Source organism: Anopheles funestus, chromosome 2RL (genome assembly GCF_943734845.2).
Source record: "Anopheles funestus chromosome 2RL, idAnoFuneDA-416_04, whole genome shotgun sequence".
Taxonomy (NCBI): domain Eukaryota; kingdom Metazoa; phylum Arthropoda; class Insecta; order Diptera; family Culicidae; genus Anopheles; species Anopheles funestus.
In genome coordinates, this window is record NC_064598.1 from 24386050 (window position 1) to 24411813 (window position 25764).

Consider the following 25764-nt stretch of genomic DNA (forward strand, 5'->3'; position numbering starts at 1 on the left):
TAAACTCGTAAATTTACTACTTTGAAGACATTAAAGATCAATTTAGACCATTATATGGTCATATTGAATAATTAATTTTGCAGGAGAATTAATTATGCAATGAGTTGTTGCCGTAGCTAACGGTGTGGATATTGCTAAAATTACATCAAATTCAGTTATTAATTTTAAAGACTCCATTCTCTCAAAAACTCTTTCCTTACTAAATTATCAAGTATTCTTATTTGCATATAAAAAGATGCAAATTATTAGATCCTAGCAAAAAAAAAACCGACACATACAATTTAGTTAAATTTATTTTATTACGCTAAGTGCTACATCGTTCTAGCGTTCAACACCAAGAACGTTTCCCCTGCTCGTTGCACTCTACCATCGACCCAGTATTATGTAGGTCACTGTCGTCGTTACGTTTTCATCTCGGAAGCTGAACAGACGACCAAACAAACCATGAAGATGGTGAGATGAAAATGAAGCAAAACAGCAAGCAAACTTCACCGGTCGTTCTTTTTTTTCTGTTCGCTCATATGAGAAACTGCACAATGCGCTGTGAAAAGAAGCAGATGGTTGCATACAAAAAAGAGGGGCAAAAAACAACCGACATGATCCCGTTCTTACATCACAATTATTTTCCCTTCTTTAACCTTTGATGTTAGTGTTATTTTTTTCAAATCGAATAAATGGAAAGTGGAAAATGTAGCTGTTTTCAGTTAAAACTAATCACGAAAACCAAACTAATCGTTTCCTCACATTCAGAACATTTTTAAACGTGTTTTAGTTTCAAAAAGCAGAAGTAAAAGAATTTTATCACAATCTTTGGTGCGGCAATCATCTTTGCGCATCCGAAAACTGTACCGTAAGCGTAACCACTATCACACAAACATTAAGACGAGCAGAACGAACCAAAAAAGAACGCATCCGAAAAACATTCGACCAGCATCTCTCCGGTCGGTTATCTTCCGACCGCTTTAGTTAATCTCTAATCTACCGGGAAAATGCACAACATAGCGAAACCCCTTTCGCGAAAACGCACACACACACACACACACACCTACCCATTCAACCACCCGGCCGTATACTGTTGTTGGTGATGGTGTTGATGATGCGAAAGAACACCAACACTTGGAAAATGTTTTTCCGCTGTTTTTCCCCCACACGATGCAGTTGCGATGGTATGCGTCCCGAAGTCCCGATGCAGTGGACACGATAAGGGTGAGTGGAGACGGTGTGCAAGAAAGTAAGGGGAGAAATGGTTATGTTGCAAAACATTCTTTCTCTCACACAAACACGCAAAGAAGCTGCGTTCGTTACAAAGGTACGCGAAAAACGTGCGCATGGAAAATCGCAAGCCAAACAACGGTGTGTCTGTTACCTACCACTACCGATGAAAATGATCGTCGGAAAATTTACGAACTCTTGAATCGTTCGTGAATCGTGAACATATTTCCCGACCAGTCGTGTACAGTGTGTGTTGTGTGGGTTTAAAACGAAATTTAAATTAAAATTGACTATAATCTATTTAATTAATCTATTTAATCTATTTAATCTAATTATGTTTAATCTATTTATGTGAATAATATAAATTTTCATAAAAAAGTTATATTTAGTTTTTTTTCAGTGAAAAGTTATTTGAATTATGTGTCAATTTTTTAGTGATTCTTGTAATTGTCTGTATCAACTAATTTATCAATTATTACATGTTTAGATTACATGTGGAAGTGTTTGAAATATTCCGCATGAAAAGTATATAATTGAAATGTGTACAATAAAAAATAAAATAAATGCATAATAAACCATTGGTAAATCTTTGAAGAACTTTTGTATAAATATGAATTTTAAGAGATTCGTGAATAATTGTAAATTCGCATCATTAATAGTCATGAAGAATCGGTTCATTAAAAGATTCATTGAGATTTACGAATCTAACTCATATTCAGCCTCCATTAATTACATTGTTTTGCTACGTAGACATTCGAGAGATTCGATTGAAGAATGATATCAATAGCTCCGGCTGAAGATAGTAAAAGTATTCTTAAAATAAACAAATAATATCATGTAATATTATGGAGTTTTGGGAAATATCATTGGACATTAAGAACCATAATACGCTTCCTTTTTAGCGCTTCCTCAGATCGGTCATAGTGGAGCTAAGCAAAATAAACCTCATTGATTTAAGTTTATCGACAGTGCGACTCTTTTCAGTTTTGGGGCCCCAATTACCATTCCGCTTAGTGCCTCCGAGAAGCTTGATACGATACTGCTCCCAAGGTTATCGCCTTATTTTTTTAATTTAACCAAATTTATAAATTGGTGCATTTTAATTGGAATTTGTTGAAATAAGTTTCATTTCACTCAAATAATGCTTTAAATAAAAAATGAATAAAAAACTCATAAAAAAAATTGTAAATTTGAAAATCTTCTAAGGCTATAACCTTAGCTTCTTTTTTGGGAAATTTAGCAACATTTATAAATTGATGTATTTTAATGAAAATTTGTTGAAATAAGTTTCTTTTCACTCAAATAATGCTTTAAATAAAAAATGAATAAAAAATAATAAAAAAAAATTAAAAAGTCTATAAATTTTCCAATCTCCTAAGGCTATAACAGCCTTAGCTTTTATTTTTTGGAAAATTTAATAAAATTTATAAATTGATGTATTTTAAATCAAATTTGTTGAAATAAGTTTCTTTTCACTCAAATAATGCTTTAAATAAAAACATAATAAATAAAACTTATATAAATTTGCCAACCTCCTAAGGCTTTGGGTATTGTACACATGTATTCCTCTTCAACTCATGTGTATCAAACGTTTTGTATCAACTCATGTATTTACTCTTTTTGCAACTCGTCTCAACATGGCTACATGCTTCCACTCATGAGTGAATAAAATGACCGATCCTTAACTTATACGTAGGATATAAAGGATAAAGGATTAAAAGAATCAGATCATAATATAATAAAATTCAAGCACTTCCATGTATGAAATAGATACTTTAATAAGAATAAGGATAAGCAGATAATTAACAGTAACAATAATTTGAACGTTAAAATAGAAGAGAAAAATCGTGAGAAAGAAATGCTTCAACAAAATAGGCAAAATGTACTCAACACTTCTACTCATACGCTACACACTGTACGCTAGCGCTACTACAACACGTTGGTATCGGGCGGCTCCATCTTCGCGGTGATTGCGATTCGGCCATTCGGCTTACCGTTTTTTTTTTCTACTTCACCACTTGCCGATGCAACCCACGGAACGCGAAATTCATGCTCAGTCTTCTTCAGACCACGACCAAACGCAGACGGCCAAACGCTCGGCCGCGTGCTTGTGCGTGTCCGCGCGTTGTAATCTCGGCGGGGTTCGGTTCCCCACCCCCAGAAAAACAAAGCGCAAACAAACGAACAACAAAAAAACAACACCCCAACGCACACATCTACAAACACACGCGTAAGTGTGTGTGTGTTTGCATTCCTCCTAGAAGTGTGCGGATGCGCCAGCCCGAAGGAATAAGTGTGCCAGTGTGCAAACGTGAACGGGGTGGGCCATTCGGGGGCCTTGGTTTTCGAGCAAACATCGGCAAAACAAACGGCAAAAGGATAACATAAACGGGCGGGCTGTTTTCGCGTCACTTTGCTTTATAGTTCTAGTTGTTGGTTCGTGTTTTGTGCTGCCCGCTGGCTGGCTTTGGTTGTTGCCGTCGTCGTCGTCGTCGTGGTCGTCGCGAATAGTGAAACGAAAGAAAAAGGGGTGTGAAATTAGCAAACACAACACCAGCGATTTATTTTCTTGAGACCTCTGCACGAGTAGGTGAATTCCGTACCATTGCGTTGGTCTTGCAAGGGTGCCCAACCCAACACAACTGAACGGTGAATAACCCCAGCCCGGCAAAGCAACGAAAGCGTAAACTAAAGGTAGGTTTTTAAAATCAAAAGTTTAAGAATAAGTCGAGAACATTGAGAGAAAAACAAGTTTTCCCTTTTTGCTGGAAAATGTCCGACGAACGAGCACATCAAGCAGAGGGACAAGAAAGCAAACGCATTAAGTCAAGTGTCATCCGTATAAGATTCCGTCCCACCCGACAAGAACCGGCAGCGTGAGAAGAAAACCAACTGTCAACCGAGATGGCCCCCCTCTTCGAGGCGATGGCCCTGGCGGAATGGTTTTTGCGTCCTTGACTGTTGTTCCGGTTCCACACTTTCGCGTGTGCTGTCACCTCCGTGACGTCGATAGTCACGGAGACGGTTTCGCTTGTTGGCACCGTTAAACGACGAGTCGAATTTTGCTCTTCTCGTATACCAACTCACAGCTCACCGCAGAGATCGTGTACAGTGAACAAAATTACTTGCTGGTGGTGAAGTGGTGAAGAGAAATGGCTTTTTTTTCTAAATTGTGATAGAAACCAGATCGATCGGGAAAGCATAAAAGAAAAAACAGCAAAAGGGAGGGGATGATTTTTTTTTCCAAAACCCCCCACCATCTTCCATAACGATCGACGATGATCTTTCGTTTGGTACGTTTGCAAATAGTACTTCACACGATGATGGTCCCGCTGCGCAAGCTAACACTCTGGCCCTTTTTTTTTTTGTTTATTTTGCACCGCGTGTGTGCGTAAAGCAACACGCAGCTCTTCGGATGCCGCAATGAACAATCCCCAGGTAAACAATTATCACAAAACCGAAAGGTTAAAAACAACACCCTCACTTTGCGCAAAGGAACTTCCCGACTGTAAATACTTACCAGAAGTCTTCGTGTACGCCGAGAGGCTAGGCGGTGGTTGTAGTGTTGCGGACATGAATGAAAATAGAAGCAAACAAGCGCGAAATCCGTTTCGGCCCCGTTGCACAAACCCCCCCCCCCCCCCCCATCCCCCCCAAAACAGTGAGGGGGACTGGGAGGTAGATCGGAGGCGTCTAAATAACGACATTTTGCTCTTCCGCCCCGTGTTTTTTAAGGGAGGTTGTTTGCATTTTGGCATTTGCGTTTGGTTCTGTTGCCTCATAACTGTTTTAGAATTTAGAGCAAATTCCTAGATACTCTAATTTTGAATTGCAAGCACGTTTTCTAATCTCTTACGGGGCGAACTTGTTACTGTGTCGTTTGTTTGCTGTTTCCTTTACATGCACTATGCTCTGTACCTATGCATCGAGTGTGTATGCATTATCGTCAAGGGAAATGAAGAGACATGGTATACAAAAACTATACCAACCAAGCTATAAATCTATCGAAATGAAATAAAAAAATGCATTTTTTATTTAGGAATTACTTTGCTTATTGTTTCCATTTGTTGATTAAAAAAACAAAAATATTGATAAAAACCATCTAAAAATGTTTTAAGAAAACTGGTTCAAAATTGTTTTGTATTTTATAAAGATCTGATTTTCCATCAACTTGTGTATCTACATTAGAACCACCAATCGTATGGGAAATATAAATTTAATTCAACGAATTCTGATTTTCTTTTCGTAAATTAATTTTATGAAAGAACAGATTTTTCATTTATTTTTGTATATACATATTTCCAATTAAAGATGGCCGACTTTTCACTATATTGTTAGCCTTTAACTGATGTTAATGTAATTTTCATTAGGGATTTTCTTTCAATATTTTGCCTTATCCCAAGCTTGCCTTAATCTCAGTTGTAAACTACGTTGCCATCAGTAAAAAACTTCCTACAATTCTGAATGAATTGTTATCTATAGAGAGACAATTAGCAGTCAAGAAACAACCCATTTTTCTCAGAAAAGAAAGCACTTTATTACTGAGAACAATTAGAGGAAGAAAGTTAAGATTTACTTAATCGTCTTATTATTAATCTGTTCATAGATTTCCAAAGAAAAAAGGCAAATAAATTGCATGTTAAAATAATGAAATCGGAAATAAATACATCAAGATATATCTTCTTTTTTTTAATACCTTTGGTTATTAATAAACATCATACAAGCTAGTCTACAAAATGAATGGAAAACATTAAGGGATAACGTACTGGGTTAACATCCATCAGCAAACAATGCGCACACTTTTATGAATTGCATTCCAATGCAAGCGATTTATGTTTACTTCACGTAAATGAATGTCACTATTTCACTGGGCCAAAGCCCAAGGCTTAGGCTTTGGAATGCAACAACATACTCAGTTTGGTGTAGAAATGTGCGTCCAAGCACGGTGGAACGATAAAAAATAATTACATCTAGCCGGACCGGATTTAATAATTACAGCCGCCGAGCATCGGACCGGCAGCAGCTATGCGTGTCCTTTTGCATAATATTTGCATATGAATGAACCATCGCTAGTGGCACTTGGGTACGCGATTACAGTTTCATTCGGTAGTCTTTTCCATTCCCTAGGCACCCGACAAGTGGGTTACCACCGCTAGTAATGGTCTATCTCAGCATATAAATATTTCCAACTAAATCGCAATTCCGTACCCGGTACTTGATGGGGAGAAAAAAAAGGTGTGCTAGCAACTGAAATCCTTTCCAACATGGTAGGATTTAACGTCTCGTTCCACACCTTGGTATCCCGGGGAAAAGCGTCAAAATGCTTCCGTTTTTTTTCCCCGGGCGAGCAGTTACGGCCCTTGGCTTTACAACATCGCACCATCGTCAAGGAATCAACATCCATCCATCAATCAGCTACTTACCTGAGCTCGTTTGAGCAACGATGTAATCGAGTGGAAGAATTACAAACACGAGGCAAATCTAATGGCACAAAGAAGAAGCAAAAAAAACCCTCCCCGATTGCCGTCAAAGTACATGATGAAAAGAAGTCTATTATTCGCCGTTTGTCCGTGGTCGCTCTCGCTCTCTTGTCGCCTTGGCAGGGAAGAATTTCCGCTAAACTTTCGAAGCATCATAAAATACAGTTCCACGGATATGATATACTGGCGCAAAGTGATAGAAAGAACAACAACACCGGTCTCGAAAAGCATCGAGATTTGAAGAGCAGACAAAGCAGCTCCCAACCGTTCGCATCAACGTTGACTTTCGCTGTCGTAAGCGTGTACACATACGCGTATCCGACCATCGACGTTGTTTGGCTCGGCAAACACGACCGGAACGCCGACGGTCTATCGGAGAAGGCACCAGGTTCCGGGTACGATTTGTTTGTTTCAGTGCCTAGCCACGTACAACGCGCTATTCCTGGCGTACTACATCCGTAGGCGGAAGGAAGCAAGTCAACAAACAGAACAGGCAAATTTCGAACAAATTTTTCCTATTGCATGAAATGGATCGTATATGCGAGAAAATAAAAGGATATCATCTCACTTTGGCGGATTTTCCGAACAGTTCTCGAACGGTTATTTCATTTTTTATTTCAAGAAAACGTTCCTCATATTTCCGATGAACCGTTGAGTTTTTAATAAAATTTTATACAAAGAATACAATTGGAATTTTATTAAATGGAAATGGAATTTTATACACCAATATCAGTCATTGTGAAAATTTTTTTCAAGCTTGACTTATCTCTCGGAAAATTTATTTATTTGTGATGTTTTATAATCGCACATTCGAAAACGATTTTTTTTAAGAAACTAAATTTATATAATACATATGAAGTTTTTTTATGTGTGAGTGCAAAAGTACGTAAAGTTCAAAGTACGTGAAAAAATGATTTGGTTTATAAGGATAAAGTTTAAAAAAACTCACCTCATTCCAAGGAAATGCACAATTTCAAGAAAAATCTAAGTTAGAAATTTTGACCAAATGAAGAACGTTTAAAGTTCAATGACCGATATTTAATTGAATGTCTTTCAGTATTTTCGCTACCAAACAAAAAGAACTCAACATAGAAAAAATCATTTGTGAAGAACTAGGAAACTTAATGCATGTTTTTTCACATGGCCATATCTGTACTCCTTGTGGTGTAAATTTGTTTCTTTGCCTGTTTATTAATTGCAATTTCTGAATTTAAAATTCCTTAGACCAATAACTTGTTCTTAAAGGTTTCAAAATTGTAATGAAAGATATTTAAGTGTAAATATAATAAACGAAAAGGCGATCCATGAACCATGGTATGAGGCTGCTGTTGGAAAACCTAAACCAAACACAGTAAAGTTCGGCGTTCTGTCAATCATTAATCAATGCTTTCCGCAGATCGTACACAAGCCTTCGAGCTTTCTGTGTCCAAGCTAATTATTTGATAAATAGATTTCTAAAAATTAAACACTTTAGATGATGTATCCAAGACGTAAATACAATTTATACAATAATGCTAGAAAAGTATAAAGTTGAATTAAAACAGCATGATCATTATATTGTTTTTAAAGAAATCAGCATAATTCGTTCTAAGTCCGTAACAATTCAGGATTGTTTGATATGCCATAAACACCCATTGTTTGCATCATTTAACCGTTCACAAAAAAACAAACAAACATACAACCGTACAGCTAGGCTAGGCTAGGCTAAAACTTCTCTGCTCACTCATCAAACTTAATGAACGAAGTTTAAATTGAATAATTATTTCAACCCCTGCTTACTGATGCACACCACGCGTTTGTTCTTTTTCGCCGTACCGGAATGCATTTTAAATGCATGTTGCGCCGGGTTCTGTTCGATTTAATCCAAATTGCAATTGTATTCGCCTACGGGTTGTTGTTGTTGTTGTTTGCACCCGTGCTGATCAGATCTGCAGCTGATAACAAAAACTTTTCCCAACCCGTTGGCCCCGTTGGCCATACACCCACTGATTGGATATCGATTGACAGGAAATGTACGGTGAGGCAAATGGGAAAACTACACCAGAGTCACCAAGGCTGGTGGCATTCTCATCAACACATCACGTTCCGGTGGGTTCCGCGGGAAGATTTACACAGAACAGCAGAGAAGGATGTGGAAAATTTAATTTCACAACCGGTACACCTGACGACCAACCCAAACCCCAATAAGCTGGCGGACACTTGGGTAGATTCTTGGGAAAAGAACATGACACGGTGCACCGATGTGTACCAAGTTTTTTTTTCGCCCCTTTTCAACATTCCACCGTAATGAGAAGAAACTGGCGTTGTCGTAGGAAACTGCATCTGCTGCAGTGTATGGCCAGACCTGCATTATAAGTGTAAGCGATGGCAGACGGCAATACACAACGAAACGGCTGCAGATGGAAAGTTGGAAAGTTTTGCGTAATGCATTAGCCTTTGTTCTTGAAATTGAAGAAATGGAAAAAAGGAATGTAGAGAGGATTTTCACGCTTCGTTTCCCACACAATAAGATTAATGAATGTTGATGATGATGAATACATGAACACTCGGTGAGATCGCTTTCGTTTGTGCAAATATTAAGAGAGTGTCAAGGTTTTACCATTGATCGATACGAGAGTTTTGTTTCGCGATACGAAAAATGATAATTCTAGAGAACTTAAAGCGCCTTAATAATATTATTTTATGTGATTAGTATTGATGATTGAACAAAATGTAAACTACAAAATAATATTGAATCTCTTCTAAATATTTTCGAATCTCTATTTGCATCTTATGCAAATGAATGAGTGGAGAAACTATACATCGCACGACACTGAGTGTCCTCCGAACAGTAGATGCTCCAACATTTATTATTTCCTATTACATCTGGTCTTCTACAGGAAACAGGATGAAGTTAAACGAAAAAATCATTCTTTTCAAGCTGCATCTGAGCAGTGATTTCTGCAGAGAATTTTCGGTTGATTTTTTTAATAACGAAGATTTTCTTGGTCTTAAAACCTCCCAGAAGTTACCATCAGCATAAAAAAGTATCCGAAGAAGGAAATGTAGCCTCGCCCTTCATGCCAAAAACAGTATTGAAGGAGAATTACTAATAAAGCCTCGCAAAATCCTTGAGATGTGGTTGACTAAACGATACTGCAAAAGCCGCAAATGGAGGATCTTTTCAATAATTCTTAACACAATAATGGAGGCAAAGTCGTTCGTTGAAAACTCCACTAAAAAGTGGAACATTTATGATAACATTTCAATAGTTTTTTTCCCCGTAGAACTAATTCTAGATGTATTAGAATATCCTGGTTTTCTGTCGACTTTCTGACTATAAACCAAAATCATTCTTAGCTTTAGGGCTATAAACTTTAATCCCGCCATGATGTAGCACATTTTTCTTGTCATTTAAGTTGATAAAATTCAACAGCACAATTTTACTTTTCGGTGGTAAGCATATGTGTTTTTGCACAGCGTAACTTTACACATGCCACATCACAATGAACCCGCGGCAAAGTGTGTACGTGTGCGTTACATGCGTTACAGAAATTGTTCGAAATGAAGTTAAGATGGATACTGAACTTGATCAGCTCATTCCGGACGATAAACGAAGCACTCTCCGGAAGAGGATGATGGTATGAATTTGCCAAACCGTCCGGATCGTCGAGCTCAATTCAAACTTAATCATTCGTCTTAACCGAATGACTTTGCAGAAAATTTCTTCTTCCACGTGTGTATGGGTTCCCGGGGTGTAATCTACTGGCCCGGGAAAAGAGTTCCAAGTGTGTACACGTTTCCTTTTGGGTGATGTATACTTCGCAAAGAAGGGGAGAAAAAAACTTCACTTCCATCTTCATTCTTCAAAATGTTGATAATTCCTACCCACTACCGGGCGGGCGTTTTCCATCACAATTTCGCTAAAAGATGGAAAATGAAGGCGTGTTGAGTTTTCTTCAACTAGCCCTCGGATAAAATCGTTTTGAAGAAGAGAGAAGATCTACAAAAAAAAACACACACACACACGTACAGATTATATGTGAAGCGTTAAGTGTAACAATTGAGGTGCCTGATGAGGATACTTTTCGTTAGTGAAAGCTGTAAGCTTTGCATAACGTAGCACAGATTAGCTGTAGCCGTTTTCAACCTTGATTACGTTGTCGGTATTATGGTTATGGTTTATGGTGTGGAATTATGTAGCATTATCGTTTTTACTGAGCGAGATATTTGATGCCCTGAACAGATCCAAGGTTTGATGAGAGTTTTGACTTTGACTACTATTGAACAATATTGTCTCTAATTGACACTAGAACTAGAATTTCTTAATTTAAAAAAAATGCATCTTTATATGTGAAAGTGCACTCCATTCCCGACTGGTTCGCTATAAGAGTAATTGAAGTTACTCAATTTAATATCATGGAAAAAAGATCGCTTAAATATTAAAATGCTCAATGAAATAAAAGTTTTTTAAAAGGAAGTGAATTATTTATTCACTTGGATGTGAACTTTCGTATGACAAGCGATCTGTCATAAAAAAAAATCACATCATCACTAAACTTCGGTACGCAAATATTATCACCACGAACTGTTTGCTTACAAGCCGTATACGTGCAGCTGCTTTTATTTGCATCGGGCACACGGGTGATGGCCAGTGTAGTTAATTTGAATTGAATGACATAAGCTGCAAAATTTCATACACTGCTCTGTTACGTACCTCGTCCAAAGTTTGACCATAGAATAAAACCATCGAACCATAGCGACACTCATGAGTGTGTGTGTGTGTGTGTTTGTAATATGTATATACGGCACTATCTTCCCGGTCGTTCCCTTCGTTGCATAACAATCTACTCTACTGCATCCCTTAGTGCAAGACGGAACCTTGTGTCCTTGTGATATTTCTGACAGGCATGTTCTGACTTCTTTTTTTGTTGTCCTAGATGATACAAGAACCATACGCGATCGTTCCTTTCGTTTGGAAAATTCACGCTACGAGCTTAACAGATGCAAATGTCAATGCAAATGTGTCAGTCAAATGTCACCAGTAGCGGGTGTCCTTTTTGTAACAAGACGAATGTCCTTCGTTTTAGAAGGATACAATATCGTTTAGCGTGTGGTGTCTGTTTTTGTGAACATACATTTGCATAAAAAGCTCGAAAGAATGAAGCTTCACCAAAAAACAGTCAATACGTATAAAGCTTTAGTTTAACAAGAAAAAATGTAAAATTTAAAGCAATAAATTTATGTAAAAAAGGGGTTAATTTCAAGAAAAAAATCCTGATTCAAATTTTAAACAAATTCCTGTTTTTACTTTTATAAAACGACCTTGAAAATTATAGGCAATTTAACTAATTCACGTTGCGAGAGAATTTCTTTCAATGACAAGAATTTACAAAAATGGAAAAAAGCTTTGTTAGGCAATATCTTAACAAAACATAATTAAATTTTAATGCTGTTCATCCTCGCTTACCACATACAGCAGGTAATGAGCAATGAGTGGAGAAAATGTCGCTGAAATTGTTAAAACAATGCAATGAATTCCATTCAATGGGGTCTGGCAGCTATGTCACATCCATTTCCACCGGCTTCGAAATGCAGTTATGCTGCACGCTGGCAAACGACTGACCATGTTCCCTGTTTTCAAGAGACATAGAAAACAGTCCAAACCGCAAAACCGTACCGTTGATGAAACGAGATTTTCAAGAACGGGCCACGCTAGACGAATGTAATTTTGCTACCAGATTCTGTACCATCTTTTTCCCCAACTCTGGTACAAACCGTGCATCATCCTATGATGTAGCTCTAGCATAGTGCATCGTGTGTCCACCTTACCACTACACATCCACCAGACCAGACAACACTATGACCGGATGCGAAGGAAAGCTAGAGCGATGGCTACCGAATCATCTGCTGCCAGTATCAGGCTCCCCGTGTACTCCTGATGGGTGATGGAAATTGAGCAATATTCACCATTTCGGTCCATGGTGGATGGCAGATCCCATTTCCTGCTTTCGGGCGGACCCAGTTGTCGTAGGGACACTTTTACACGAGAGTTTCCGTTTCTGGTTCGTTAGAGCGGCAAAGCTTTCGCTGATAACTACCAGATCGGTGTGTATGTATGTTTCGGTGTGTTGGCCGGATTTCTAGGATTATGTTGTGGTGGCATGCTGTACAGCAGCTGAAGCAACTGTCGTGCGTCTGTCACACGCGCATCGTTGGACGCGGCGTTGTAACGTTCGGTAACAGGATGGAAGCTCGTTGTATGTTGCACCCTTCGGGAGGCCCCAGAGAGGCCAATGATGAAGTTCTTTAGTGTTTTTTTTTCAGCTTTGAAATGTGGTTTATGGTTTTGGTTTGCCAAAAAGTAACCGTCCAGTGCTTTGAAGCTAGATTTTTTGGTTGGTTTTTGATAAAAAAAAGTCTAACCTACCTACTTAATACATGTTACTAGCAGTTTGCAGAATTTGTGATTACTTACACAACTGTGAGAAAAAGTAACGTTTTTTTGGGAATTAAGAGAAAACTCTAGTTACCAGGTGTATAAATAGTAGGACGGAATCGCTTAAATTAAATTATTTTAAACTAGTTTCGCTTGTTGAAACAAAACAGTGTTCGTAATTTGAAACAAGTGTACAATAATTTCCCCCTACTAGATGTAGTTATTACTAATAAAAAAAAATCAGTCATTAAAATAAGCTTTAAAATCTACTACTAAAATACTAAAACTAAATAATAATGCTAAATGCTAAATAAACCAGAGCATGATATTATTAAGTTCCGGATACAAATGACCAACAGCATCATTAAATAGAATCCCTTTAAAAATTTAAAAATATTACACTCTAATTATTCTGACTTAATATCAAACTTATTACAAAAGTTTAAATGTATTTCCACTAACAATATAAGAGCCTTTTGTGTCATTCATTTGTTGAAACGAAACAATAAGTAAATGTATTTAAAACCCTCACTTTTTCAACAATTTTTATTTCTCCATCGACTGGTCAAACAATGAGAATATTTGACGCAAACCTCACTATTGACTTCTAGTCAATATTCGCACTCTGGTAAAAAAAAACAACAATTTCAACCAGTCACCGAAACACATGTGCACACAACAGAAACACCCGCCGAACGCCGACGCAAAGACGTACAGAAGCTTCAATCAAACGTCACAGCCGAATGGTGTCATTCTTTCAACTCATATATCATCTTCCCTTCCCGTTACATCGATTTAAAGGCCGGTCATCGGATGCCGGTACAGATGTGCAATGTGAGTAAAAACCAAAACAAAACCAACCAACCAACGCAACAAAAAAAAACACGTGAAACAAACCATCAGCACAGAGTTTCTGCTAATGCTGTGCTTCTCTACTTCCACAACATGACGCTGCCATGTTCACTGACCAGAAAAACGTGCTCTGGCCGACAAACGATTCTTCGGGACGAGTTTAAGTGTAGCCAGCGTGACGAAGGGTATGCAAATCACTATGGAGGATGAGAGAAAAATCGGACTATTGGATCGTGTGTTTTTTTATGTTTCATTTCACTTTCTGTACCAGAACCTCGGGCATTTGAAAAGATCGGCAGAATACAGATGTTAATGGAGGAGAATTTCACATACACACTCGTACAGTCAACGTACGTATGTGAACGGGCCCAAGGGATGGTTGTGTGCCGAAGCGGTAGGTGCAGCATCGTTGCATAAACAGTCTCCCATCTGTGCGAGATCATAAAAAAGTCAACCAAAACACTGTTGCTCGGAATGTTTCGTGGCGTCATGCGACGGGTGGCGCGTCGCGAGTAAACCGAAAATGAAACCACCCGCGTTGTGGTCGATTGTATTGAAAAGTTGCAGCTTGGAGATTGGTTTTTTTTTTGGCCTATTTGATCGGGTACTGATATTGGAAATTGAACAGAACGATGATCGTGTACGCATGGAACATGGCGCAACACACCCTAAAACGATTGCGTACGATCATATGTGATTTTTTTTTTCATCGAGTCCGGGTAAAGTCACATTACAATACATAACAGTAAATGGAACATTGTTTGCTTTGGAATGCATTTATGCTTTTGTTTCGATCTTCTGCGTAGAATTATGCTCTGCGTTTCAACAGCTGATTCTATTGAAATGTTTTTTTTTTTTATTTCATTTGTTAAGAATGTTCGGCCCAATTAAATCAGATAAGAATCATTGACCAGTGAGATAATTAATCGAGGACTTATTATGTTAAGGAAGCAAAACATGACATCGCAAAAGTTGTTAAAGTATTTATGTTTTATTATTGAATCAACGGATAAGGGTAGCAGTGTCGTCGATTAATTTTGTTTAAAAATTAATTACCTTTGTTTTTATGTGTCTTTTCTTTTATTAAGCTATTTATTTCTTACTTAAGTAAAGTTATTTAAAGCATATGTTAATAATCGACAAATGAAAGGCTTAACATTTTTTATTCTACATAATTCAAAGATTAATATATAACTTACATAAGCTTATTCTATACAACAAACCAACCTTTTTAATTAAAGCTTTTTTCTTAGGGATTAAAGCTTTTGCTGAAAGGAGTTACCACGGGTCAATGGTTTATCAGATTACATAACACTTATCTATTCCAGTAATGCTAGAGCTTCCATGGAGCTGTTCGATAGCACATATACGCATTTGTTTCTTACGTATTCCGCATATGCAGATCTATAGAAACTCTAACTAATGATTCATATTCATTCAGTCAACAAGTATTGTAAAAACAAATAAGAGAAATATTTAAATTATATCCATTCATGGGTGGACCATGGATGAAAAGCTGAGAAAAAAGCCATGGATGAATGTTGAGAACAATTATATTATTTAATTTTGCTTAGACCATTACAGTTTCTTACACCAAAATAAGAAAACTGTTCGTTTTAGTTTAATTTTTATAAAATGTTGTTCAGTTGGGGTTTGGCTTTACGAAAAACGAGGCGCCTCCATTTCTTAGCTTAATAAGGACTAGTGAGGGATAAAACCATTTTTTTTCCTGGTGTTCCCCCCTGGAGTAACGACCACACAAATAAACAATAATATCAAATAACCATGTTTTTTTTTTTCATTGTTCTCCTATTAGTTAAACGTTTTTTTACCTTACAATCCTGTAAAATTATCTCAATACCTCATGTACAATCTAAAAATGTTGTTGGAATAAAAAGATAGGAATATGTTATCATTGACCTTTTTTATTTCTTTTATAATTCAATATCTACCATCATTCTTTTATTTGAATTTATGTGCCACTTCTGGACAAACTTTGCTAAACCAATCGATCGAGCCTTTCGGCTCTCATAAAAGCACTGCAAACGACTTAAAAGCGGTAACAATAACATCATCATTTGATTACCTTAAATCGTTGCAAATGTTCTCTCGCCACCCGGCGGGACAGAAAGCACTGAAACGCATTATTCGATCGGTCAATTTCGAGCTTCGAAAAGCGAAAACCGAAAAATGTGCCTTCTATCAGTGAAGTTCCCAATAGCAACCGAGCGACCGACCACTCGTCGAAAGCTCATGCTGTTGGTACATTAGTGGGTTGGTGGCTGTAGAAGCCTAGTGCAGTTCTCGTTTTTTTTTGGTGTGTAATTTATGATGGGTTCCGGGAAATTCAATTATTTCACCGTTTATCGCCGTACGGTTCGGTTCGATCGGTACCGGGGAGCTTAGCGCCGTCGCTATGGTGAGCAACTTCAACTCAAACCGGGTACTCCAATGAAGTGGTCTAACTTTGGCATAAAAACAACAGCAACAACAAAAAAAATGGATGTCCACAAATGGGCGACATTTTAGGGGATGGAGTGTTTTGGCTTTCATTTCCTGCTTTTAACGCTGCTGTCAAGCTGCATTTGGATGGAACATGGAGGTCGTTCCGGGATACAATCTCTATTTATTAGTGGAAGTTTGTGCGCTCGTACATATTTTTGGAAATGGTACCCAAAACAAACCATCGACTGTTAGTGTTAGGTGAATCAAAAGCAATTCCGTTTCGAGAAAGTGGCAAAACGAAACATATGAAACTATGCATATGGGGATTTAATAGAAAATTTTCAGCAACCATACCACCAAAGTGACCATAAAATTGAGTTAAAGCAAGATAATAAAACCATTTTTATGCCTTTCTGTACGGCAACTGTTGTTGAGGATTAATATTTTTTTGTGAAACCATGGATAGAGGAAGTAATTCAATAGGAATAGATTTGAAATAAATCGTTTTTGAAACTGTTTAGCATTTTTTTTAAATATAATTAAAAGGTGGACAGATATTTTCGTTTCAAATTTTAAATCGTGTATCATTTTAGTTAGCTAAATGATCCTTAAAATGCACTGAAAACTCATTTTAAAAAGAAAAAGGATCTATTGAAAGAAACATACAAAGGAAATTTTCATAGGCTAAGAAACATACAAAGGAAATTTTCAAATTAATAGATTGTTTTAATTTGTCTATTATTTTTTTTTTATTTCAAGCAATATTTCAGTGAATAGAAATTTATTTCAACATAAATTTTGCTTAATTTCCCAAATAAAAGGTAAGGCTACTATAGCCTTAGGAAATTTTCAAATTTATAGATTTTTTTAATCTTTTTTATTATTTTTTATTCTTTTTTATTTAAAGCATTATTTAAGTGAAAACAAACTAATTTCACTGAAAAGTCCTTTTAAAAAGAAATGGGATCTATTGAAAAAAATACAAAAGGCTGCGTTACGTAGAAAAGAAAATTCGGATACTAATGAGTTAGCATGACTAGGATGAAACTAACAGCCTTTCTCTTCGGAAAACGACCTTTTTCTACATTCCACTTCCACTACCACTCGGAGTGTAAAAACTTCGATTCATATCGGTTTTTATTCTAAGCAGGAGAAAATCATTCATTATTGGGGCGGCCCGGTGGTGCATGTGAAAAACGGCGCCCGACCACACGGCAGGGACCGGGTTCAAATCCCATGCGGACCGTCTCCCCGTAGCATGGACTGACTATCCTGCTACGTGGTAAAATAAGTCTTGATACGGCCAGGCCGTTCTAACCGAGCAAAAAAAAAAAAAAAAAAAAAAAATCATTCATTATTTCTCTCTCATCCTAACTGACCTAAAAATAAACGGCCCGTCATCACGTTGGGGTTTTTCTACACAAATCCTACCAAAGATCGTGCGGAACCATCAGTGTCCGGTATCGTTCGACCTCCTCATCCCGGCTATCATGTGTTTTACGATCAATAGATTTGCTGTGTGCGCTTTTCCGTTTGATCGCTATAGAAAAAAAAACTTTCTTAAAAAACAACAACGAACCATACGCTGTCTTACCCAGTTTGATTTTAATAGCAAAACAAAAAATCATTCTGTCAGCAAATATGTTTAAAATTTGACGAAAAAAAATTTTTATGCTCGCATCTTAAATCAGGTTCATTTGAGTTGAGCTGCTGTATAAATTATACGGAACCAAACTCCAATACACCGGTTGCCATCATTGTACTTAAACACGAAAACCTTCCAAAGATTTGCCGTTATAAAGAAATTCATTCCTCAATGCTTACATTACAACATACCGAACAATAAAATTCCGACCAACACCGCCCATCTTTCGTGGCGTCGAATGTAAAAGCAAAAAAAAAGCGTTTTTCCCGAAAATCTTTAGTCATTTCGGTGGCTGCTTTTCCAGCAAAGCAATTCTTGTTGGCGTGCGAGCGAGTTTGAGTTGCCGGAAAATCCAAAAAGTAAAACATGTCTCATCTATCCAACCTTCTGAGTAGCCTGCCGGAATTGATGCAAGACAAGATGGCAACTTTTTTTTATTACTTCTCAGAATCTGTAAATAGGCGGATTAGGTACACTTGATGAGTAGGAGTTCTTACAAACTGTTTTTTTTGTGGAGGTTTCTTTTCATAGCTAGAAAGAAATGAAAGAAAGAATGTGACATATGAAATTCCTTTTGTTTGTTTTATGAGAAGAATTATCGTTTCATAAAAAAAGTACAGTTCAATTTCCGTTCCGTTCCGTTAAGCGACAACAATGCTTCGCGTTTGCCGAAGTCATGTTTCAATGTCCCCCTCGACGATTGCCCTCTAGCAAACAAGCATACTGTTTGAATGTATTCAAAAAGATACCATAACGTCATGATAACGGATCATAATGCGATCGAACGATCTTCTCTCATCATTAAGCTGCTTTCATGTTGACATATCCTCACCCCGAGGACCTTTTTGTTCCGGTCGCAAAACGAAAGGATTATCAACCCCCATTCGTTGAAAGTCAAACACATAGTTAAACATCGGCCAACGAAGCTCCATCTACCCTTCAATCTAACGAATATCAAATTGGTGTACGTAGCCGCAACCGCCAGCCAGTCAGTTCTCGTTGACCGCGCGTGAGCTGAATTGAACAATCATCAAAATCTAATTTCAAACATTCAGGAGTTTGTCTTCCACTAATTGCACGTACGCTGCACACCGACGCGATGAAAACACGCATTACCCGAACACGATTGAACTACACTTAACTGGGGCAAGTATCTGAATGGCGCCCGTTCACCGCACAAGCGCACTGCATAAATTAATTATGAAACAATGGGAACATGAGAATTTGGTACCATTAAGGACGACGTCCGCTTCCCGTTGAAATATAACCTTTATTGCTGACTGTTCAAAATCGGTCCTAGGGAAGCAGCTGAATGCAGCCGGAATGTGTGGCTGTGTTAAAGGAAGTTTTTGAATAGAGTTATGAAACTGTGAGTTAATTTCTAATGGTTCACGTATTTGGCGTTGTTGTGTTATGGGACAAGTTTAAATATTTACATAAATTATTCTGCTCTCTACTCTCTAGTTTCTAGTAGTAAACGCCTGACCGGAATTCAAGTTGCAATTGAGAGGATATTTTTGAATGTTTGTGTACATTAGATATTTTGAAGAGGAAAATAAATTTCCCGCATTATGTAATCTAGTAGTACATCTAATTTAACTCATTTCACAAGAATAGATTAAATTTTTATAGCACTTTAATGATGCTATAAACTCAACTCCTACCGACGTGTGATACATTCCACCGAGATTAGCACAATCCAGCAAAATCACACAATCATCGCATCTTGTGATTAGCTTCAGGAAGAAAAAAAATACAGTCTTGCCACAGACCGACGATAAAAGGATGTTTCGGCATCCTAAAAAAAATCAATGTGTCTCAGTGCGGTGAATTTAATTACGCACACCCGTACCCATGCCATTGTCCCAATTGTCGCTGATCCTGCCAAGCGAAGTCGTCCGTACAGGACGATAGTCTATTAATTGATTCTATTGTGTTGTTTGCAGCGTGAAACATGAATATGTTGCCCTTTTGCTAAAAATACATCTGAACGCAAAAGAATGGCGTCTGATTGACTTTAAGCGATTCGAGAGATAAAGAAATTTTTGAAAATAACGATCAACCTACCAAGGAAAAGCTCATATATTGTATATTTCTTATATATTTCAATTTGTTTCCCAATAAATAATAATAATAATAATTATAATTATAATCATAAATGTGTTTCCCATATTTCACAAAATACAATAACATTTAAAAAAAAATCTAATTCTTTCCTTGATCGTATGTTGAAAATAGAATGTGAAAACTTAGTAACTGTTTCACTGATTTGCTATAATAGATTTGTAAAATCTAAAAATATTTCCACCTATTGAACCTTGAATTTGATTGTCGTCAAATCTCAAGTAGATTAAATGATTTTATCTTCATATTTGAAATCGTCTTTTGTGACGGATTAGAAAATGTCAGTAATTTCGAATACAGTCGTAATCATAGCAAACAGCGTGATAGGTTTGTTGCCTGTAATTGAATTATTGAAATACAAAAAAAAATCGTCTAACATGTAATGAAGCCAATCGTGACCCTCCCAAAGCAAAAATATATACGCCAATTCCTTCCTTAACACATAATTTCTTTCCGATTTATGGGCGTCCCATAAATTACAACCACACCTTACTCTATACCACCCACTGTTATGGGGCAGTTACATAACCACCACGCGTGGCCTTTTTTCTTTTGCACGAAGAACTTTGTCACTGCCTGTTCCATTTTTGTACCGCACTATAGTCTACCTTACCTTGTTCCAAACTTTGTGCGATCATTGCTGGTTTTCTTTTCTTGTTAGAAGGAACTTTTGTGCAAAAGATTTGGCAACTAGCCAGTCGATGCCCCCCCCAACACAGCACACTTGTTATCCTTCATAGGCAAATGGGCTTATGAAAAATGAATGTTTTTCGGTCGCTTTCTCATGGTCACTGTCGTGCTTTTCCATTGGCGAAAGCAGAAATAAATGCGATGGCGAAGAACTGTTCCCGCTTCAAAAGTATGAACCATTTTGGCAGCTTCTAAAGCTGCCTTGAAACCGACAGCTTAGGAGACTTTTGAGATGAACCGACAACATCTCTTCGTTTTCGCCGAAACTTTCGACAGAGCGGAACACAAAACATTAAAACGATCTGTGTGTGAGAAGTTTCTATTTTTTTAGGCATCAGAATGTGTTGTTTGTATTTGGAATTCGTTCTATCGATGGGATTTGAATTTCTCCATTTCAGAATAAATTTTTTATTTAAGAGAAAATAAAACATAAAATCAATGAATAACTTTATGCTGTTTACTGTGCGGTTTTTATAATGCAATACATACTATGAAAACTTCCCGTTTAATAATTGTGATTTATTCCATCCCACATGGTCGGTAGCATGAATTCAATACCAATTTCCACAACCACAGCAAAAACCACATATCCCCTTCCCATTCGACCTTCCATTTCATCCCCGCCACGATACAATTGGAAAAAGACTTTTTCTTTGTTCGCGTTAATTAAGCGAAACCTGTATGGGTTCAGCCACATGTGCATCAGCCCCATTTTCATAATATCATTTCACAGCGGTTCTTTTCCATGGCTTTTCAAAACCTTAAAACCCCCGGCCCGGTTCATGTCGTCGGACATGCACAAACGGCTGCTAATGATGGGGTAGTTTAATTATTGGTTAATTTGGTGCATCTCTGTAATGTAGTACAAAGGGTAAATATTCTCCAGCATATTCCATACGAACCGTTATATATTGCAACAGCTTCTCGTGTCCATTCAGTTAACGGGCCGCGTTGTTGTGGTGGCGTTTTATTTTCCATCCTTTCCAGCACGCAAATGCTATGGAATGTACGGAGGTGGGATTCCGTGTTGACGACCTTCAAACATTACGAGCATGTTACACCCAGTCAGTGGGTCTTTTCCCCTCGGCTAGCGAACGGCTAGATATAAATAGCGAGATGAGTGATGATACCTGCTGACCGCAGAACAACAAAAAAAATCCCCACACGAAAGCGAAAAGGGAACACACTATTTGTGGCTTTTTTTTTCTTGATGTTGCGTTATAGATGTGATCTATCTGTTGTATGGGATGGAATGTGTTATGGTACACAAACAAGATATTAATCATAAGCGTGTTCCAAAACAACCACTAGCAGTAGGTCGTATCTGCTTTTAGCCGTTATTCTTTGCGAAAACACATGGAAGAAAGAGGAATGAAAAATAGTAACAAATATTATTATCTTGTTTGGCAAAACCGGGAAAGAAATCTCACTTACCCACGTAATACATAATCGGAAATTATGTGATAATAAGTACCATGATTGTTACTCAAATGCATTGAACTGACACAACTTTAAGAAGATACATTTTTTTTATTGTTTATCCCATATGTTTTAATGTTTTGCGATTAACCATAGCTAACAATACAATGTTTACAGTGCTTAGTATGTGATGATGAGTGCTTAGTATGTGAAATGTTGATGGATAGAAAATAAGGAATATCTAATCCTTTGTTAAAGCATTACTAACTACCATGGAAGCTTAAGTTGACAAAACGGTTCTTTATTTTTAAAGAATCTTTTGACATTCACTTATCAACCAAAATGAAATTCTGAACGATTCTTTTGGCAGAATGTAGACTGTGATGTATTTTTTATTAAATGATTGAATCATTACCTAGGATTCATGTGTCCTAATCTAGTGAATACAACTTTAAAACTACTGCTCGCCCTAGAAGATCATTTGTTCTCGTCAAACGCAAGAGAGTATTTGAATGATAGAGAGATTTGGGGGAACTTTGTACTAAGTTTGCAGGATTTAATAAATATTGACGTAAAGAAAGCCAATGAAGAAGCCGCTTTAATGTCGAGCTTTACGAGCACTAAGATGATTACAACATCATGTATGGAATCAGATACATCAGAATTAATCAAGCCATTACAATAACAACGGAAGTTCTAAACCTTGAAACTAATCGAATCTAAATCAAGTTTGAAGGATGGCGTAAAAAATTGGTTGGGCGAAGCTGCTAAGAACTTCAATAGTCCCAGAATTGAAGTCTTACATATGTAAGACGGTGTTTGACTTAATCTGATGAACATCACGCGAAAATTCTGAATCATTATGTTGACTGATAACATAAAAGATACAAGATTTGCTTTAAGAGCTGTATATTACCCTCAGTATTGCTAACGCATTCACTAGAAATTCCAGGCTAACTGATTAATATCAGCTGGCCAATACGGCGATTGAAATCAGGCTGCAGGAGATCGTTTTAAGAGCCAGCATTACTACAGTGGAGCGCCGATTATCCGAGTACCTTTCATCCGGATGCCCCATTATCCGTGATACTCGGAAATGACAGTTCCAAAGGCGTTTGGAACTTGGGGAATTGACATATGAAATACAAAACCGATGATATCTTCAATAAGGAATGACACAATTTGTTCAAATTAAAAAAAAAGAACAGATTTACTTTGCAAAGTGCATATAAGAAAAATATCATATAGCTTTTTTAAAAAATGACTGCCATTTCACACTAAATACTAATATTTATCAATAAAAGGAGTCTTCCCGATTATCCGTGATATTCGCTTACCCGCCAAGGGCTGAGTCCCGATAAGCACGGATAATTGGCGTTCCAATGTATTATAATAAACTTAAGTTGATAAACAGTTTGATTTCAGGCGGTCCACTCAAGAAGTAATTATATGATTAAGATGTTTTCTAGTATTTCCAATGTTTAACTGTTATATAAACTAACTCAATGAACATACAAAAACCATTAATTACTTTCAAGTAATTTGTTACATTATTTGCCTATATTACATACCACAAGCTTGGCGCAAAATTATGTGCAAGTTTTTTTCTTCTCGCAACTCCGTTTCTGATAAAAATTGTGGCAAAGGTAATAAAATCATAATGTTGGCATTTCGGTTAACTTCCGGCGCAACTAATTCCCAACCAACCAACCACAAAAACATCGAAAGAAAATGGAAGGTAGAAAAGAAACCGAAACCCATCGCTAAGGAAATGGGCTTCTTATCAGGCAGCTAATGGCATATTATTTATTTGCCTCTGGCCTTTTCCGACCGTTTTCCTCACATCTGCTTTCCCCACCATCTCAAAACGTTAAACAACACGACAGGACTGTTTCGGCTTGTGGTTAGGAATGTGAAATCGGAAATTTTATCAGCTCATAAAACCTCGTACTTTATGCTGTTATCGAAAGTTCACGGCGTTGGCCTTGCGGTACACTATATCCTACCCGGGCAGGGGACAAATTTGCTACCATCAGCGGCCAAGGGAAACGATAGGAAAGTGTTTTCTTTCATTCGTCCTTATGCTACCATTACCTTGCACTTAGTCGCCAAAAACCAGCCAAAGGTGATTCGCAGTGATTGCATTAATTACGAAATAGTGGCCAAGCACGATCGTACGCTAGCCATCAAACTTCGAATGCTAATAAATGGAAATGGGCACAGAAGCACCTGGTAGAAAACCATATGCCCTGCCCAACAATCGAAGGTCATATCGGGTATGGTAGCACCGGGGTCACAAACTGCGTTTGCGTTATTGAAAGAAATTATGGTCGGCAAACTTTCGTACAGCAAAGTTTGTGGGGTTTCGAAAACATGTCTTACGGTACCTTCTCAGCGTGAATATTTACACCCTGTAAAAACACCATTTTTCAGCAGCATGTACCCGAACGCCCGAATAAACACACGCCTATGGTTAGACCGGGTGGTCTTTTGGATGCCGGACAAAACTGCTTAAGGATTCAATAATAAATTTCACCAACTTTGACCGGGCGTTCGTGCGTTCCAATGCGAATCCTTCGTGTCCCTCACTGTGACGAAGGGTCCGTGATTAATATACAGCGATTTGACCGGAAAAGCAGACTGAAGGAGAGACAAACACGCAAACACACGCACAGCAGCACCGACATTTAATGTTTGCGCTATGGAGATGTTCGCCTCGTCTTGAATATTCTCGTAACTTGATTCACGAAGCACTGGCCGATGATGAAAACGGACCATGTGTTTTTTTTGGAGCAGGTGGCTCAAAGGTGGATCTTTCGCTTTTCTCGTAACTTGAGCTTCATCCTTTTTATTTTTCGGTAAGGACTAAGGGACGCTAAGGGCACCAGGACACCATTAGTAACTCTCACCCCACCCGGAATGGAAGGGTGCGCTGGAGCGTTTCAGATTACAGGTAAAGAGGCTACGTGCTTCGGAATAGCAAAATAACATCAACCTTACGCTTCGTAACGATCCTTTGAGATACCATCGAGCGATCGATACCGTACACATCGTACCTAAGATCGGCCACCCTATAGCCACCATACGCATCGTCCTGCCTGACCGGGCGTGCATTAAGAAGATTAGCACGGCACCGTTCGCGTTACAAGAACCTTCGGACTTGACGAAGCTTATCCAAAACTAAAACAATCAGCGCTGTTGGTTTCAGCCCCCCAAAAGAAGAAGAAAGGCTTCCCTTGTGTTCCCTTCCAGTCCAACTACTACGATGGTGAAACCACCCTCAGCACAGCCAGGGAAATAGGGACGATACCAAAAACTATGCAAATCAAAGAGAAAATCAATAGGAAAACATAATACTCGCGGGTTTTCAGGTGTATCGTACGACCAACAAACCTCAGTTCCATTCCCTCCCTGTTCAATCGTTCGGCCAATTACGGGACAGGGCCAGACGACGACGAGTTTCCCAATGGCAGTGTGGT

General features: G+C 37.9%; 1 protein-coding gene and 1 long non-coding RNA gene across 2 annotated transcripts in view; one reads left to right on the forward strand and one right to left on the reverse strand.

Annotated features, from left to right (window-relative positions):
• Positions 1-280: 280 nt before the first annotated feature.
• On the reverse strand, positions 281-1470 carry LOC125765753 (uncharacterized). Its single transcript, XR_007418622.1, has 2 exons — positions 613-1470; positions 281-541 (listed from the first exon to the last, which is right to left on the reverse strand). It is a non-coding gene; the product is annotated as an uncharacterized LOC125765753 (long non-coding RNA).
• A 1258-nt stretch (positions 1471-2728) lies between these two features.
• The window catches only part of LOC125765643 (WSCD family member AGAP003962), a 43167-nt gene continuing 20131 nt past the window's right edge, over positions 2729-25764 (forward strand). The window contains exon 1 of the mRNA XM_049430991.1: positions 2729-3906. The gene's annotated coding sequence lies outside the window, so the exon portion shown is untranslated. The remainder of the gene's footprint in view (positions 3907-25764) is intronic.